We start from the raw sequence: 19,731 nt of genomic DNA, 5'->3' as shown, positions 1-19,731 counted from the left end.
CAGAACTATGTGTCCTGGCCTGTCAGAAGACCTTACACAAATCAACGATTCTCGGAAGACCGCCATCATTAACAACGAGCTCAGTAGATTCAATGTGGACATTGCAGCACTTCAGGAGACTCACCTCCCGTGAGTGGCTCTCCAGCAGAGCAAGACTACACCTTCTTCTGGCAGGGCAGGGATCCTGAAGAACCAAGACAGCATGGAGTGGGCTTCGCCATCAGAAACTCCTTGCTCAGCATGATAGAGCCTCCCTCAAATGGCTCGGAACGCATACTGTCCATCCGACTGCTCACCACCTCTGGTCCAGTACACCTACTCAGCATCTATGCTCCAACACTCTGCTCCCCACCTGAAGCTAAAGACCAGTTCTATGAACAACTCCATAACATCATGAGCAGCATCCCCAACACCGAACACCTATTCCTGCTGGGGGACTTTAATGCCAGGGTTGGGGCCGACCATGACTCATGGCCCTCCTGCCTTGGGCGCTATGGCGTTGGAAGGATGAATGAGAACGGGCAGAAACTGCTTGAGTTATGTACCTATCATAACCTCTGCATCACCAACTCGTTCTTTCACACTAAACCCTGTCACCAGGTTTCATGGAGGCACCCAAGATCACGTCGTTGGCACCAGCTAGACCTCATTGTCACAAGGCGAGCCGCCTTAAACAGTGTTCAAATCACACGCAGCTTCCACAGTGTGGACTGCGACACCGACCACTCCCTGGTGTGCAGCAAGGTTAGACTCAGACCAAAGAAGTTGCATCATTCCAAGCAGAAGGGCCACCCGCGCATCAACACGAGCAGAATTTCTCATCCACAGCTGTTACAAAAATTTCTAAATTCACTTGTAACAGCCCTTCAAAACACTCCCACAGGGGATGCTGAGACCAAGTGGGCCCACATCAGAGACGCCATCTATGAGTCAGCTTTGACCACCTAAGGCAAAAGTGCGAAGAGAAATGCAGACTGGTTTCAATCTCATAATGAAGAGCTGGAACCTGTCATAGCCGCTAAGCGCATTGCACTGTTGAACTACAAGAAAGCCCCCAGCGATTTAACATCCGCAGCACTTAAAGCAGCCAGAAGTACTGCACAAAGAACAGCTAGGCGTTGCGCAAACGACTACTGGCAACACCTATGCAGTCATATTCAGCTGGCCGCAGACACCAGAAACATCAGAGGAATGTATGATGGCATGAAGAGAGCTCTTGGGCCAACCATCAAGAAGATCGCCCCCCTCAAATCTAAATCGGGGGACATAATCACTGACCAACGCAAACAGATGGACCGCTGGGTTGAGCAGTACCTAGAACTGTACTCCAGGGAGAATGCTGTCACTGAGACTGCCCTCAATGCAGCCCAGCCTCTACCAGTCATGGATGAGCTGGACATACAGCCAACCAAATCGGAACTCAGTAATGCCATTGATTCCCTAGCCAGCGGAAAAGCCCCTGGGAAGGACAGCATTACCCCTGAAATAATCAAGAGTGCCAAGCCTGCTATACTCTCAGCACTACATGAACTGCTATGCCTGTGCTGGGACGAGGGAGCAGTACCCCAGGACATGCGCGATGCCAACATCATCACCCTCTATAAAAACAAAGGTGACCGCGGTGACTGCAACAACTACCGTGGAATCTCCCTGCTCAGCATAGTGGGGAAAGTCTTTGCTCGAGTCGCTCTGAACAGGCTCCAGAAGCTGGCCGAGCGCGTCTACCCTGAGGCACAGTGTGGCTTTCGTGCAGAGAGATCGACCATTGACATGCTGTTCTCCCTTCGTCAGATACAGGGGAAATGCCGTGAACAACAGATGCCCCTCTACATTGCTTTCATTGATCTCACCAAAGCCTTTGACCTCGTCAGCAGACGTGGTCTCTTCAGACTACTAGAAAAGATCGGATGTCCACCAAAGCTACTAAGTATCGTCACCTCATTCCATGACAATATGAAAGGCACAATTCAACATGGTGGCTCCTCATCAGAGCCCTTTCCTATCCTGAGTGGTGTGAAACAGGGCTGTGTTCTCGCACCCACACTTTTTGGGATTTTCTTCTCCCTGCTGCTTTCACATGCGTTCAAATCCTCTGAAGAAGGAATTTTCCTCCACACAAGATCAGGGGGCAGGTTGTTCAACCTTGCCCGTCTAAGAGCGAAGTCCAAAGTACGGAAAGTCCTCATCAGAGAACTCCTCTTTGCTGACGATGCTGCTTTAACATCTCACACTGAAGAGTGCCTGCAGAGTCTCATCGACAGGTTTGCGTCTGCCTGCAATGAATTTGGCCTAACCATCAGCCTCAAGAAAACGAACATCATGGGGCAGGACGTCAGAAATGCTCCATCCATCAATATTGGCGACCACGCTCTGGAAGTGGTTCAAGAGTTCACCTACCTAGGCTCAACTATCACCAGTAACCTGTCTCTAGATGCAGAAATCAACAAGCGCATGGGTAAGGCTTCCACTGCTATGTCCAGACTGGCCAAGAGAGTGTGGGAAAATGGCGCACTGACACGGAACACAAAAGTCCGAGTGTATCAGGCCTGTGTCCTCAGTACCTTGCTCGACAGCAGCGAGGCCTGGACAACGTATGCCAGCCAAGAGCGACGTCTCAATTCATTCCATCTTCGCTTCCTTCGGAGAATACTTGGCATCAGGTGGCAGGACTATATCTCCAACACAGAAGTCCTTGAAGCGGCCAACACCCCCAGCTTATACACACTACTGAGTCAGCGGCGCTTGAGATGGCTTGGCCATGTGAGCCGCATGGAAGATGGCAGGATCCCCAAAGACACATTGTGCAGCGAGCTCGCCACTGGTATCAGACCCACCGGCTGTCCATGTCTCCGCTAAAAAGACGTCTGCAAACGCGACATGAAATCGTGTGACATTGATCACAAGTCGTGGGAGTCAGTTGCCAGCATTCGCCAGAGCTGGCGGGCAGCCATAAAGACAGGGCTAAATTGTGGCGAGTCGAAGAGACTTAGTAGTTGGCAGGAAAAAAGACAGAGGCGCAAGGGGAGAGCCAACTGTGCAACAGCCCCGACAAACAAATTTCTCTGCAGCACCTGTGGAAGAGCCTGTCACTCTAGAATTGGCCTTTATAGCCACTCCAGGCGCTGCTTCACAAACCACTGACCACCTCCAGGCGCGTATCCATTGTCTCTCGAGATAAGGAGGCCCAAAAGAAAAAAGAATAGAGGTAGAATTTCATTGCATTAAATCACACTGCTGGACCCAAAGAGATAAAGGAACCAGCACTGAGGTTTAGGTTGGTGTGAGAATAGGTGAAATGCGGGATATGATTCAGAACATGTGAGAAATCCCAGGGGTGGGTGAAAGGAGAATAATCCTGTGTCAAATTAATATCTAAAGATAAGGAGGTGGAGGACAAATATGTGTGAAATCCGTAAAATAATAAACAGATCAATCTTGTAAAGGACATGCACTGCTTTTGGTCTTTTATTGTCTCTATTTCGCCAACATTTCCTCCATCACCATTGTGGATTTTTTGAACCTTCAGCTATGGAATTTCCAGTAGCGAGTTGACTTGGTTTGTGTCTATGAACAGTGTTTTTTCTAGTAGCTCGCCCCCTGGGTTTGTGTCTGGAGTCAGAAAGTCGGTTAGACTTTAGAGGGAGGCCACTCGGTCCATCGAATTCATGCCGGTTCTCCACCGAGCTATCCAATCAGACCAGAAGTGGACACAATGCTCTAGTTGGGTCCTAACCGGAGCTTTAGAAAAATCTGGCATAACTGCCCTGCTTTTGGACTCAATGCCTCTATCTGTGCAGCCTTTAACTCCAGAAACAGATGTTCGTGTCCCATCCACATCTCAGTTTGTGTGAAGGACTCCCTGGGTCAGTATGTTATCCAATACAAACAATGTGGAATTTATTTAAAGTCACATAATACTGAGTTGTATTCCAGGAGCAGCGGTGGTTTTGTGTATGGATGTCGCTTGCTGAAACACTATTTGATTTCCTCTTCTGAAATAAGCAGGTACCAATTAATGCGTTGCTGTTCGACAGGAGTCACATTCAGGCCAATCCGGGACTATGTTTAGCAGAACATAGTTCATTTGTCGATGTATTCGCGCGACCTGGGCCCATTTACTCACGGAAACAAAAAAAAAATCATTTTAAAAACATTCAACATTGATCATAAAAGCGATCCAGGGATAATAGCAATTAGTTAATCAGTGGTCGCCTAGTTTAAACGGTAAATGCAGGAACATGCGAATTAGGAGCAGGAGTAGATCACTGGACCACACGAACCTGCTCCGCCTTTCAATAAGTTCATTGCTGAGTTGATTACTCCACATTTCCATCTACACCTGATAACTTACTATCCCCTGTGGTTGTCTTTGATTTTTAACCTTCGAGTAATCACAAGATTACTTCAGCTCTGCCGCATGACGGCTCATACTGTATAGTTTTTAATTTACTCTTTATTCACTTCAGAAATTCAAATCCAATTTGCTGCCCATTTCACATATTAATGTACTGAACTTGAACAAATGGTGAATATTCCATCTTTCAATTATTTTGAGAATAATATCTACACAGAGCCTTATACATGCTCACAAGAGGATATTTTTCGAATACGCTTTCAGTTTTGTTCGACTCCCGTGAAGAAAAAACAAACAAAATAAACACATCAAAATTCCTTCTTTGAATGATCAGGAATCTGGTCACACTATTCGCTCAGTTCATCGCCGCTCCACCAGGCCCGAAGAGACTCTTCTTCAATCTCCATCTCAAAATAGATTCCCATGGGATTCCCAATCCCACTCTGCTGCCCTCATCCAGCAAGGAAACCTCACACAACTGCTGAGCAAAGTGCTTGAAATCATTTAACTGCGGACATGTGACCAGGAAATGGAACAGATTCTCGTCCTGTGTCCTGCACACTGGGCAGGTTCCCGCCTCCCCTCACCCCATTTTATACAAAACAGGCAAGATAAATATCCAGTTGTAGGCCAATTTAAAATACACTTCAATCCATTCTGGACATTCAGAATACATCCACACAAAATACTGTGGATGCTGGGAATCTGAAATTAAAAAACCACAGGAAGTGCAGGAAATACTCAGCAGGTCTGGCATTATTTGTGCAGAGACAAACAGAGTTAACGTTTCTACTCTGTGACTTTTCATCATTCTTGTCGGACATGATCCGTGTTGCTCTTTTCGAAAATCCCACCCGAAAGACAATTGCTGAACTGAATTTTGCAGAATCTGCAATGACTTTTTTGTTTTTTTATTAATACACGCAATGGCGCTTACCCATTGTCTTTCGAGACAAGGAGGCCAAAGAGAGAGAGAGAATTGCCATTATTTACTATCAAGAAGAGATGGTCGGATTCGTTCTTGCCTCATACTTGTGTGGCGTGAACTTAACTGTCTGTTGGTAAATTTGTCTTTGTGCTTATGTCTGTCTGTGTAACTGTCTGTGTGTATGTTTCTGTGCCTCAAATTGTCTGCACTTTTCTGCGCGGGTGTTTGTTACTCAGTCTCCTCGATCCAATTACTCTGGATCTGAATTTACAAAGAGATGGAAATGTGAATTGTAAATTTTCTTTTAACAAATGGAATTGGTTTCCGTTCGCGAAAAAGAAAAAACGTAACAATCATGCAAAGTAATTCTTCATTGCGTTCGTCCAGCAGGCGTAGGAGAAAACAAAGGTACAAAGACAGCTGGTGCCATAATTCGGATTTGAACCGAGGTTGCAGCGGCCACGACGCAGAGTACTAACCACTGTAAGATCACAGCGCCACGTACCACCTGGGCAGCTCAGCGCTTACCCTATAACACACTCAAAAACGAAACTGCTTCGAAAAGATGCATTTTGATGACAAGACCAAAATAAGAAGTCAACAATACTCCCCGCGAATGGAATTCGACACACGCCCCAGCACCGACTACAGCTTTCATCTACTAGCTTAGACCGTTCACCCAGGTTACCATCAATAACTGATTACAGTTTTGAAACTAACTGAAAGCTGGTTTTCCTGATGATTGCCCGCCCACTCCATGGTTTTGCATTGGACAGAGAGAATACAATCAAATGTTATCAAATGTATTTTTGGAAAGACTGAGTGGAACAAGAACCATGAACGCCACCATCTGTAGACTGTGGATGTGTTCCTCATTAGTATAATGGTGAGTATTCTCATCTATGATATAGGAGAGCGGGATTGAAATTGCTGACAGCAACAATGCAATTTTAACAAGTCAAACTTTTCAGTCGTTGTGTAACTTCCTAAACGTCATCGTCCTGGAACATTAACTCTGTTTCTCATTACAAAGATGCTGTCAAACCTGCTGAGTAACTCCAGCATTCTCTTTTTATATTTCACATTTCCAGCATCTGCAACATTTCACTTTTGTGTGAAGTTGGGGAATATATGACTCTATTTGTGGATAAATCTCGACTCCGTTTGGGACCCACAGCTTCTGGTTGGATTCTCTCCGTCCAATACAAAACCTTGGACTCGGTGGGCAATTGGGGGAACCCAGTTTTCAGTTAGATTCAAAGCTGTAATCAGTTATTTATGATACTCTGAGTGAACGGTCTAAAGCAGTGCATTAAAGCTGTAGTCACTGCTGGGACATGTGTCGAATTCCATTCGTGGGAGTATTTTTAACTTCTTATTTTGGTCTTCACCAAAATGCATCTTTTCGAAGCAGTTCCGTTTTTCACTGTATTTATAGAGTACTCGCTACACTGTGTAATTGGCATGTGGTGCTGTGATCATATTGTAGTTAATTCTCTGTGTTGTGGCCGCAGTCACCTCAGTTTGAATCCGCGTTCCAACACCAGCTGTCTTTATACCTTTGCTTTCTGCTTCGCCTGCAATAAAGAATCAGTTTTCATTGTATGTTTGTTATATTTTTCTTGTTTTGCTGACGGAAACCAATTTACTGCATCAAAACCTCGCGCTCTCACATGGCTGTACTTGATGCTCCAAAATGCAAATCCCAGATTTTTCTCCTTCCACGATCACTAACCCTCCTTTACTTTCCTCCTTCCATTTCATTGTCACTTTACTGCGGGATTACCTAATATAACACTCACATTCAATATTTAAGCGTTTATGTTGTTCTGACACCACCGCTGTTCCTGGGGGTGGATCTCCCATTTACACCAATGTACATCTGTGCCTTGAAACCAGTCGATACTTTTTGATCTGTGGGATGGCCAGTCAGACAAGCGCTGTGAAAGCAGGACTGACCTCCGGAAGGGCAGCGGCGCCATTGCTCACAACATTTTCTTGGGAATCTGTTGATAATTTCAAAGCTAACTGAAGACCTGGGTTTTTTTTTACACGCTGGCTGGCGCTTTTCTCTGAGCAGATGAAGTGAATGAAAGATGGGCTGACAAGCTGAGGCGGCGCATCAAGTTGGAAATTGTTCCGAATTCAAGTTATCTGCTGAAATGTGCGATTGAAATGAATGGAGGAGAAATGAAAAGATTGCGAATGGTGAATAAGGAGCGATTAGAACAGGTTGGTCCTGAGAGAAATATCGTTTGAACTCCTGTGACGCAGGAGGCTGTGTTCAGAAACTGCAGGCTTTAAAACACTTGTGTGGAAATATAAAGAACGCTCTTGTGTGAGAAGAGCTGAAAAAGCAAATGCGTCCTTGAGACAAGTTCCGTTTTGTTAGGAAAACTGCTCTCGTGAAAATGCAACATTAAAAACAGAAACTGCTGGAAATATTCATCAGGTCAGACACCAGCTGGTGATTCAGTTGGCTGAAGAAATTATTCCTCTTTATTTACCCAATCAAATCCCTTTAATGTTTAAACAACTCGATCAGTTCATTCCTCAATCCTCCTCTAGACTCCGAACTAAAACAGTATTTGGAAAGTGGGTCGGCAGACTGTGGAATACAATGGCACGGGGCAGCGGACAATATTTAAAATACTGCAACCTGTGGGACAAAGGGACAGAGATCGAAGATGTACAAGGGCAGATTCAGCACCATAGGGGCTTTGAGACGTTATGCCATGCTACACCTAGGAACAACACCCCGAGTAAGAACCACACTGCCCAGACATCATTGGTCCAAATTTCCAAAAGTGCAAGAAAAGGTTCTTGACAAACATGGGAAGAAAACGTCTATATATGACAGAAATGCGGGTACAGAGCTGTCTAGACGATACGTGGGATGAAATGTTTAGGTCATACATCCAACCAAAGGAACCTCGTCTCCTGCAGAGGTTTCCAAGGTATGCACTGAACCTGGGTCCTATGAGTTCATGACACTGAATGAAGTGGCTTCACGGAGAAACTGAAGCCAGCTGAAAGAGTTAACCAGTTGTGTAACATCCTGCACTCCAGTTGTGTCAAGAACATACTCCAAGGTGATTGTGTTTTTATTCTTTCACAGGAGGTGGGCATCACTAGCTACCCAGCATTTGTTAGCCATCCCCAATTGCCATTGCGAAGGTGACGGTAAGCCACCTTCTTGAACCATTGCAGTCCATGTGGTATAATGTTGGTAGGAAGGGAGCAACTGGATTTTGACCCAGTGACAGAAAAAGAGTGGCAATGTAGTTCCAAGTCAGGATGATGTGTGGCTTGGAGGAGTGTGTGCAGGTGGTGGTATTCCCACGCACCTGCTGACCTTGTCCTTCTAGGTGGTAGAGGTTGCTGGTTTGGAAGGTGCTGTCAAGGATCCTTGGTGAGTTGCTGCAGTACATCTCGTAGATGATAAACACTGCAGCCACTGTGCGTGGTGATGAAGGGTGTGAATATTGAAAGTGATAAATGGTGTGTCAATCAAGAGGACTGCTTTGTTCTGGAGGGTAACGAGTTTCTTGTGTATTGTTGGAGCTGCACTCATCCAGGCAAGTGGAGAGTATTCCATCACATTCCTAACTTGTGCCTTGTAGATGGGCAGGATGTGGGGAGTCAGGAGGTGAGTTATTCGCTGCAGAATCACCAAGTCCGACCTGCTTTTGTCGTCACAGTACTTATGTGGCTGGTCCAGTTCAATTCCTGGTCAATGTTAACCTCAAGGATGTTTATACTGGGGATTCAGTGATGGTAATGCTATTGAATGACAAGGAGAGATGGTTGGATTCTCTCTTGTTGGAGATGGTCATTACTGGCATTTGACTGCCATCTATGATGCCGAGGACCTTAGGAGGAGGCTGAGATGGACCATCCACTTGGCACTTCTGGATGAAGCTGGATGCAAATGCTTTAGCCTTGTCTTTCGCACTGAGCTGCCGAGTTCCCACACCATCATTGTGGAGGGGTTTTTGTGGCAGCTGCTCCTCCTGTTCGTTGTTTTATCATCGACCACCATTTATGACTGGATGACAACACTGCAAAGCTTAGGTCTGATCCATTGATTGTGGGAATCGCTCATCCTTCTCTATCGCATGCTGTTTCCACTGTTAGGCATGCAAGAGTCCGGTGTTGCACCTTCACCAGCTGACACCTCATTTTTGTAGGTTTGCCTGTTGCTGTTGCTGTTACTGTCATGCCCTCTTGTACTATTCATTGAACCAAGTTTGATCCCCTGAATAGTTTGTAATGGTAGAGTTGGGGAGGGGGGGTGGGGGTGGTGGGAAATGTGGCCATGAGGTTACATGTTGTGGTTCAATACATTTCTGCTGCTGCTGATGGCCCACGGCGAGTCATGGATGCCCAGTTTTGAGTTTCTAGATCTGTTCAAAGTCTATCCCATTTAGCATGATGGTAGATATCCTCAATGTGAAGACGGGACTTCATCTTCCCAAGGACTGTAAGGTGGTCACTCCTACAAATACTATCACGGACAGCTGCATCTGCGACAAATAGATTGGTGAGACGAGGTCAAGTAGTTTTCTTCTCCCCTCTTGTTGGTTCCCTCACCACCTGCTGCTGACCCAGTCTAGCAGTCATGTCCTTTAGGAATCAGCCAGCTCGGTCAGTAGTGGTGCTACTGAACCACTATTGGTGATGGACATTGAAGTTCCCACCCAGAGTATATTCTGTGTCCTTGCTACCCTCAGTGTCTTCTCCAATTGATGTTCAACATGGAGAAGCACTGATTCAGCAGCCGGGGGGCAGGGGTTGGGGGAGACGGGGTGGCGGCTGTGCAGTTGGTGGTAATCAGCAGGAGTTTTCTTGCCCATGTTTGACTTGACGTCATGAGATTTCATGGGGTCCACATTCAATATTGAGGACTCCCAAGGCAACTCCCTCCCGACTGTATACCAGTCTGTCGCCACTTCTGGTGTAAAAACAAGAAATGCTGGAACCACTTAGCAGGTCTGGCAGCATCTGTGGAAAGAGAAGCAGAGTTAACGTTTCGGGTCAGTGACCCTTCTTCAGAACCGTTCCGAAGAAGGGTCACTGACCTGAAACGTTAACTCTGCTTCTCTTTCCACAGATGCTGCCAGACCTGCTGAGTGGTTCCAGCATTTCTTGTTTTTATTTCAGATTTCCAGCATCTGCAGCATTTTGCTTTTATTTTAGTGCCACTTCTGGTGGGTCTGTTCTGCTGGTAGGATTTTGATGGTGCTCTCTGCGTGATTATCTGTAAGGTATGATTCTGTGTGTATGACTATGTCAGGCTGTTGCTTGACTACTCTGTGGGTCAGCTTTCCCAATTTTAGCACAACCCCCGATGTTGGTCAGGAGGACTATGCAGGATCGCCAGGGCTGGGTTTGCAGTTGTCATTTCCAGTGCCTAGGTTGTCATTTCCAGTGGAGTCTGTCCATTTTCATCTCTTTTCTTAATTTTCACCGAGCTTTGATACAACTTAGTGGTTTGATAAGGAAACCACATTGCTGGGGCTCTGGAGTCACTTGTAGGCCAGACCAGGTAAGGAAAGATTTCCTTCCCTAAGGGGCATTAGTAAACCAGCTGGGCTTTTACAACAATCGACAATGGTTTCAGGATTACCATTAGACAAGCTTGTAATTCCAGACTTTTTAATTGAATTCCATTTTCACCATCTGCTGTGTTGGAATTGAACCCATGTCCCCAGTACAATAACCTGAGCCTCTGGATTATTAGTCAAATGGCTTTGATTTACGAGACTCACTGCTGGAAAGACGACTGTTTACAGACAGAGAAGCAGGTGACTCAGTACTGGAAAAATGTCTGTTCATAGTCACAGAGAGGATACACACTGCTGGATGCACCACTGTCATAGAGTCATAGAGCGATACAGCACAGAAACAGGCCCTTCGGCCCATAGTGTCTGTGCCAGCCATCAAGCACCTAACTATTCTAATCCCATTTTCCAGCACTTGACCCGTGTATGCTATGGCGTTTCAAGTGCTCATCTAAATACTTCTTAAATGTTGTGAGGGTTCTTGCCTCTACCACCCCTTCAGGTAGTTCGTTCCAAATTCCAACCACCCTCTGATTGAAAACTTTTTCACCTCAAGTCCCCTCTAAACCTCCTGCCACTTACCATAAATCTATGCTCCCTGGTTATTGACCCTTCTGCTAAGGGGAAAAGTTTCTTCCTATCTGACCTATCAATGCTCCTCATAATTTTGTATACCTCAGTCATGTCCCCCCTCAGCCTTCTCTGCTCTCAGAAAAACAACCCTAGCCTTTTCTGTCCCAGAACTGTAAACGGTATTCTTGCTGTGGCTTAACTGGCATTTTATACAGCTCCATCATAACCTCCCTGCTCTTATATTCTATGCCTCGGCTAATAAAGGCACGTATCCCATATGCCTTCCTAACTACAATATCTACCTGTGCTGCTGCCTTCAGTGATCTATGGACAAGTACACCAAGGTCCCTCTGATCCTCTGTACTTCCTAGGGTCCTACCATCCATTGTATATTCCCTTGCCTTGTTAGTCCTCCCAACATGCATCACCTCACACTTCTCAGGATTAAATTCTATTTGCCACTGCTCCGCCCATCTTACCAGCCCATCTATAGCGTCCTGTAATCTACGGCTTTCCTCCTCACTATTTATGACACCACCAATTTTCGTGTCATCTGCAAATTTACTGATCACACCTCCTATATTCATGTCTAAATCATTAATGTACACTACAGGCAGCAAGGGGCCCAGCACCAATCCCTGTGGTACACCACTGGTCACAGGCTTCCACTCGGAAAAACAACCCTCGATCATTACTCTCTGCCTCCTGCCACGAAGTCAATTTTGGATCCAGTTTGCCAAATTGCCCTGAATCCCATGGGCTTTTATCTTATTAACCAATCTCAAATTGGACCTCATCAAAAGCTGTACTGAAGTCCATGTAGACTGCATCAACTGCTTTACCCTCATCTGCACATCCACTCACCGCCTTGAAAAATTCAATCAAGTTAGTTAGACACCATTCCCCCCTGACAAAGCCATGCTGACTATCCCTGATTAATCCCTGCCTCCTCAAGTGGAGATTAATCCTGTCCCTCAGATTTTCTTCCAATAATTTCCCTACCACTGATGTTAGACTCACCGGCCTGTAATTACCTGGTTTATCCCTGCTACCCTTCTTGAATAATGGTACCAAATTCGCTGTCCTCCATTCCTCTGGTACCTCTTCTGTGGCCAGAGAGAATTTGAAAATTTGTGTCAGAGCTCCTGCTATCTCCTCCCTTTCCTCACATAACAGCCTGGGATACATCTCATCTGGGCCTGGGATTTATCCACTTTTAAGTCTGCAAAAACAGCTAATAATTCCTCCATTTCAATGCTAATTTGTTCAAGTATATCACAATTCCCCTCCCTCATCTCTACACCGACATCGCCTTCTTCATCGTGAACACAGATGAAAAGTAATCATTTAAAACCTCATCTATGTCCTCCACACACAGATTGCCACTTTGGTCTGTACTCTTTCACTGGTTAACCCCTTGCTCTTAATCTACTTAGAAAACACCTTGGGATTTTCCTTTATCTTGCCTGCCAGTGTTTTTTCATGTCCCCTCTTCGCTCTCCAAATTACTTGTTTAAGTACCCCCCTACAATTTCTATCCTACTCTAGTGCCTCTGCTGTTTTCAGGCCTCTGAATCTGCTGTAAGCCTCCTTTTTGTTCCTTATCCAATCCTCTATATCCCTTGACATCCAGGGTTCCCTGGACCTGTTGGTCCTACTCTTCACCTTAACAGGAACATGTTGGCTCTGAACTCTCACTATTTCCTCTTTAAATGCCTCCCACTGCTCTGATGTAGACTTTCCTACAAGTAGGTGCTCCCAGTCCACATTGGCCAGATCCTGTTTTATCATATTCAAATCAGCCTTCCCCCAATTCAGTACCTTTATTTCTGGTCCATCTTTGTCCTTTTCCATAACTACCTTAAATCTTAGAGTTATGGTCACTATCACTGAAATGCTCCCCCACTGACACTTCTACCACTTGTCCAGCTTCATTCCCTAGGATTAGGTCCAGTCCTGCCCCTTCTCTTGTAGGACTTTCTGCATACTGGCTCAAAAAGCTCTTCTGTATGAATTTTAAGAATTCCACCCCCTTTAAGCCTTTTGCACTATTACTATCCCAGTTGATATTGGGGAAGTTGAAATCCCCCACTATTATTACCCTATTATTTTTACACCTCTCTGAGATTTGCCTACATATCTGCTCATCTATCTCTCCCTGACTGTTTGGAGACCTATAGGACACTCCCAGTCAAGTGATTGCCCCCCTTTTTGTTTCTAAGTTCTACCCATATGGCCTCATTTGAGGAACCTTCTAAGATATCATCCCTCCTTACTGCAGTAACTGACTCCTTGATCAAGAGTGCAATGTCACCTCCTCTTTTACCACCAACCTCGCCCCCCCCCCACCTCCCCTTTCTCGCCTGCAGATTCTATACCCTGGAATATTGAGCTGCCAGTCCTGCCCCTCCCTTAACTATGTCTCTGTGATAGCAATAATATCATAATCTCATGTGCTAATCATCACCCTCAATTTATCTGCCTTATTAGGAAGACTCCTTGCATTAAAATAGCTGCAATCCAGACCTGCATTTTTCACTTGTGCCTTAACAGGTCTATATTTGCTCTGCCTTCCAGACTGATTCAGTTTCTATTATTTTGACTGTGCATCACCGCCTACTGTACCTGTATCCCATCCCCCTGCAAATTTTCTTTAAAACCCCCAACAGCACAAGCAAATCTCCCAGCAAGGATGTTGGTCCCGTTCCCGTTCAGGTTCAACTGGTCCAACTAGCACGGGTCCCACCTTCGCCAGAAACAGACCCAGTGATCCAGAAAACTAAAGCCCTCCATCCTGCATCATCTCTTCAGCCACGCATTCATCTGCTGTATCCTCTTATTCCTAATCTCACCAGCACGTGGCGCCGGGAATAATCCAGAGATTACAACCTTTGAAGTCCTGATTTTTAATCTGCTACATAGCTCCCTAAATTCTTCTTGCAGGGTCTCATCCCTCTTTCTACCTATGTTGTTGATACCAATGTATACCATGACCTCTACCTGTTCACCCTCCCCCTTCAGAATGTCCTGCAGCTGCTCCGTGACATCCTTGACCCTCGCACGAGGGAGGCAACATACCATCCTGGATTCACGTTTGTGGCCACAAAAATCCTATCTGTACCCCTTACGAGGCATAGCTACGTGAGACCCATTGCTCTAAACACCATTGTTCATTGACACAGATACAGGTGACTCACGAACGGATACATCACTATCGGTAGACAAACACACACGAGACTCACTGCTGGAAACACGAAAGAACATCGGCAAAGATAGAGGAGATACTCAGCTGGAAACATCACTGCTCATATTCACAGTTGCATTATAATCACTGCTGCAAACACGACTCATTGCAGACACAGATACAGCAGACTAACTGCTGTAAACACCACTGTTCATAGACACAGATACAGGCGACATACTGCTAGAAGCACAACTATTCATCGACACAGTTAAAGGGGACCTACAGCTGGAAACACCACTGTTCGTGGACACACGTGCTCACTGGTGGAAACACCACATCACAGATAGATACAGGAGACTCACTGATGGATATAACATTGTTCATACACACAAGTACAAGGGACTCACTACTGGAGATACCACTTTTCATAGACATAGAATAGGGGAATCACTACTGAATACACAACTGTTAATAGGTGCAGATACAGGCGTCCCACTACAGGAGGCACGTCTGTTCATAGAGAAAGATAGAGGTGACTCACTGCTGGAAACACCACTGCTCACAGACAGAGATACAGGAGACTCACTACTGGATATACTACTGTCCACAAACATAAAAATAGGGGACTCACTACTGGATACACAACTGCTCAATGACTTGGCCTGTGGTGTGTGTGTGTTTGCAGTACACGAAACAAGCCTATTTGTAGACACATACAGAGGAGACACAGAGCTGGAAACACTACTGATCACAGACAAAGAAACTGGAGACTCAATACTTTATACACCACTGCTCATAGAATCAGATTGTCTCATCTGACGCATTAACAAAAAACTTTTTCTTCCTTTCAGGTATCAAGGAACGCAAGCTCCAGCAGCTGATGGGGACTAATGCCCCACCAGAGCTTCTTCCCCTTCACTTCATTCTGACCACACCCCTTCTGATCTGACCCCTTGCCGTGTATTCACTATACCCTCTGACCTCCCCCTCTGTGACACTGAACGTTCTGTACTCAGCAAAGGTCTCAGTTTTAACCCCTGACATACCCACCTCAATGAATTTCACACTTGGCATGACGTTGAGCTCTTCTTCGGTCACCTCCACCTCTGGGCTCACTTCATTGACCAAGAGTCCTTCCTCCAATCAGTAGACTCATTTACCCTCCTCCAGCATTCTCCCTCTACCTGGATCCTTCCCCCTGGTCTCTTACCTGCTCATCATCTTTTCGTTGAAAACTGTTGGCGAGGCATTGGACATCTCAATTTCTCTGCACCCCTCACTCACTCTAACCTGTCCCCCTCTGAACTTGAGGCACTCCGTTCTCTCAGGTCTAACCCCGACATGGTTATCAAACCTGCAGACAAGGGTAGTGCTGTTGTTGTATGGCGTACCGACCTCTACCTTGCAGAGGCTCAGCGCCAAATCTCAGACACTTCTTCCTACCTCCCTCTGGACCATGACCCCACCATCAAGCTACTATCCACAGGACTGTCACTGACCTCATCTCCTCTGGAGATCTTCCTTCTACAGCTTCAAACCTCATAGTCCCTAAACCCCGGACAGCCCGCTTCTACCTCCTTCCCAAAATCCACAAACAGGACTGTCCTGGCAGACCCATTGTGTCAGCCTGCTCCTGCCCCACTGAACTTATTTCTTCCTATCTTGTCTCTATCTTTTCTCTGCTGGTCCAGTCTTTTCCCCCCTACATCCAGGGCTCTTCTGACACCATACGTCATTTTGACAATTTCCAGTTTCCTGGCCCCAACCACCTCCTCTTCACTATGGATGTGCAATCTCTCTACACCTCCATCCCCCACTGGTACGATTTGAGGGCACTCCGCTCCTTCCTGGAACAGAGGCCCAACCAATCCCCATCCACCACCACCCTCCTCCACCTGGCTGAACTTGTTCTCACATTGAACAGCTTCTCCTTCAACTCCACTCACTTCCGTCAAGTAAAAGGTGTTGCTATGGGTACCCACATGGGTCCTAGTTATGCCTGTCTTTTTGTGGGATATGTCGAACATTCCTTCTTCCAGTCCTACTCAGGCCCCCTCCCCCAACTCTTTGGCTGGTTCATTGATGACTGTATTATTGCTTTTTCCTGCTCCTGCCCCGAACTGGAAAACTTTATCAACTTTGCTTCTAATTTCCACCCTTCTCTCACCTTTACATGGTCCATCTCCGACACTTCCCTTCCTCGATTTTTCTGTCCCCATCTCTGGGGATAGGTTGTCTACTAATATCCATTATAAGCCCACCGACTCCCACAGCTACCTCAATTACACTTCTTCACACCCTGCCTTCTGTAAGGACTCCATTCCATTCTCCCAGTTTCTCCAACTCCCACACATCTGCTCTGATGATGCTACCTTCCATGACAGCGCTTCTGATATGTCACTGACCGGAAATGTTAACTCTGCTTCTCTTTTCACAGATGCTGCCAGACCTGCTGAGTGGTTCCAGCATTTCTTGTTTTTACTTCTGATATGTCTTCCTTTTTCCTCAACCGAGGATTCCGCCCCCCCCCCCCCCCCCCCCCCACCACTGTGGTTGACAGGGCCTTCAACCATGTCCGGCCCATTTCCCGCACCTCTACCCTGACCCCTTCCCCTCCCTCCCAGAACCGTGACAGGGTTCCCCTTGTCCTCACTTTCCACCCCATCAGCCTCCATATCCAAAGGATCATCCTCCGCCATTTCTGCCACCTCCAGCGTGATGCCACTACCAAACGCATCTTCCCCTCCCTTCCCCTGTCAGCATTCCGAAGGGATTATTCCCTCCGTGACACCATGGTCCACTCCTCCATTACCCCACCACCTTGTCCCCTTCACATGGAACCTTCCCCTGCAATCGCAGGAGATGTAATATCTGCCCATTTACCTCCTCTCTCCTCACTATTCCAGGCCCCAAACACTCCTTTCAGGTGAAGCAGCAATTTACTTGTACTTCTTTCAATGTAGTATACTGTATTCGCTGCTCACAATGTGGTCTCCTCTACATTGGGGAGACCAAACGCAGACTGGCTGACTGCTTTGCAGAACACCTCCACTCAGTCCGCAAGCAGGACCCTGAATTTACGATTGCTGGGCATTTCAACACTGCCCCCCCCCCCCCCCCCACCGCCCCACCCCTGCTCTCATGCTCACATCTCTGTCCTTGGATTGCTGCAGTGTTCCAGTGAACATCAACGCAAGCTCGAGGAACAGCATCTCATTTACCGATTAGGCACACTACAGCCTGCCGGACTGAACACTGAGTTCAATCATTTCAGAGCATGACGGGCCCCCCCTTGTTACTTTTATTTTTAGCTATTTTTTCTTTTTCCTTTATTTAAAATTTGCTTGTGTTTATTTTATTTTATTTCATCTTAGTTTGTTCAGTTTGCTTACCCACTGGTTTTTTTTCATGTTTGTACTTGTGGCTGTTCAATTTCCAGTCCATTAACACCCTATCTGTACTAATGCATTGTCTTTCAACACGCCATTAACATATTGTTTGCCTTTGCTCCACAACCTTCTGGTCAGCTGTTCTGTGACCTTGTCCTATCTACACCTTCTGCTTTGTTATCTCTTGCCCCACCCCCACTTTACTTGCTTATAACCTTCTACATTTCTAATATTCGCCAGTTCTGAGAAGGGTCACTGACCTGAAACGTTAACTCTGCTTCTCTCTCCACAGATGCTGCCAGACCTGCTGAGTATTCCCAGCATTTCTTGTTTTTATATCAGATACAGGGGACCTACTCCTGGAAACACCGCTGTTCATGGACACAGATACATCACTCTTCATAGACACAGTCACAGGGGACTCACTGCTGGAAACACCACTGGTCATAATCACAGATGCAGGAGACTCACTGCTGGAAACACCACTGTTCATACACACACATCTTGGAAATTCACTACTGGAAATACCACTGGTCATAGGCACAGACACTGGGGACTCACTACTGGAAGCACTACTGTTGATAGGTACAGACACAGGAGACTTACTGCTGGAAACACCACCGCTAAGGTGCACTTATTAAGCAGAAACAATGCTGCAAACACGTTTGTTCATAGACACACATTAAAGAGACTCACTGCTGCATACATCACTGTTCACAGAAACAGATACTCACTACTCAAAGTACGACTGTTCATAGACACAAATAGAGCAGACTCACTACTGGAAACAACACTGTTCAAAGGCACAGGTATAGTGGACTCACGGCTAGAAAGACGGCTGTTCATAGGCACAGATCAAGGAAACTTACTACTGGAAACGCCACTGTTCACAAACACTAGTACAGGCGACTCACAACTCGAAACACTAATGCTCATAGACACAAATGCATTAGACTTCCGATCGCATAGACCACTGTTCACAGACATTGCGACAGAGGACTCATTGCTGGAAACTCCACTTTTTATAGATATAGCATTAGGAGTGCTTCTATTTTTTGATACATTTTGAGAATTTGTGTTCAAATTGAAAAGGAGTACGTGGATGTTTTTGTTTACCAGGGTCACTGAGAGGTTTGGATTGTAAACAATTACTGGAATACACTTGCCTTCAAATAAATATCCATCAGGGTTGTGTTTGTTTGGCTTGGAGAAGATGTTTACAGAGAAGATAGAGGTCAAGAATTTAGAGGTCAAGTGGTTTGCCTTCCAGAATGTTTTTTGGTTTCGCTTTGAATTTTTAAAAAAGGACAATTGGGTTGAACACTGTTTTGAAAGGGAGTTGCAGAATCAACTTGCCAAGAAAACCACCCCAACTCTGTCTGTTCTGGCAGATTGGAAAAAGCCTGCCAGTTTACCATCTCTTGAGAATCTGCAAAGTAAGTGAAAGAAGTAGACTGAAACTGTCGCTGGATTTCCTGGAAAGCCAGTAAGGAAGCTCTGTCGCTGGATTTCCTGGAAAGCCTATCCAAACTGATCCGCAATGTCGCCTCAAATGAACTGTTCTAGATCGATCCCAGTGTCAGCTGTCTATTAGCATTTGGGACGTAAAACCAATAAAAAAGACATCTTTCCAAATTGTTACCACTGAGGCGGGAGGAGTGCACTGTTAATTCAGTACCACTTGTCCACAGTTCACAACATATCAATACATTTTCACACTTACCAAAAAAGTCACTTAG

The sequence above is a fragment of the Heterodontus francisci genome, chromosome 29, assembly GCF_036365525.1.
Source record: "Heterodontus francisci isolate sHetFra1 chromosome 29, sHetFra1.hap1, whole genome shotgun sequence".
NCBI lineage: Eukaryota > Metazoa > Chordata > Chondrichthyes > Heterodontiformes > Heterodontidae > Heterodontus > Heterodontus francisci.
This window is presented reverse-complemented; position numbering follows the sequence as displayed.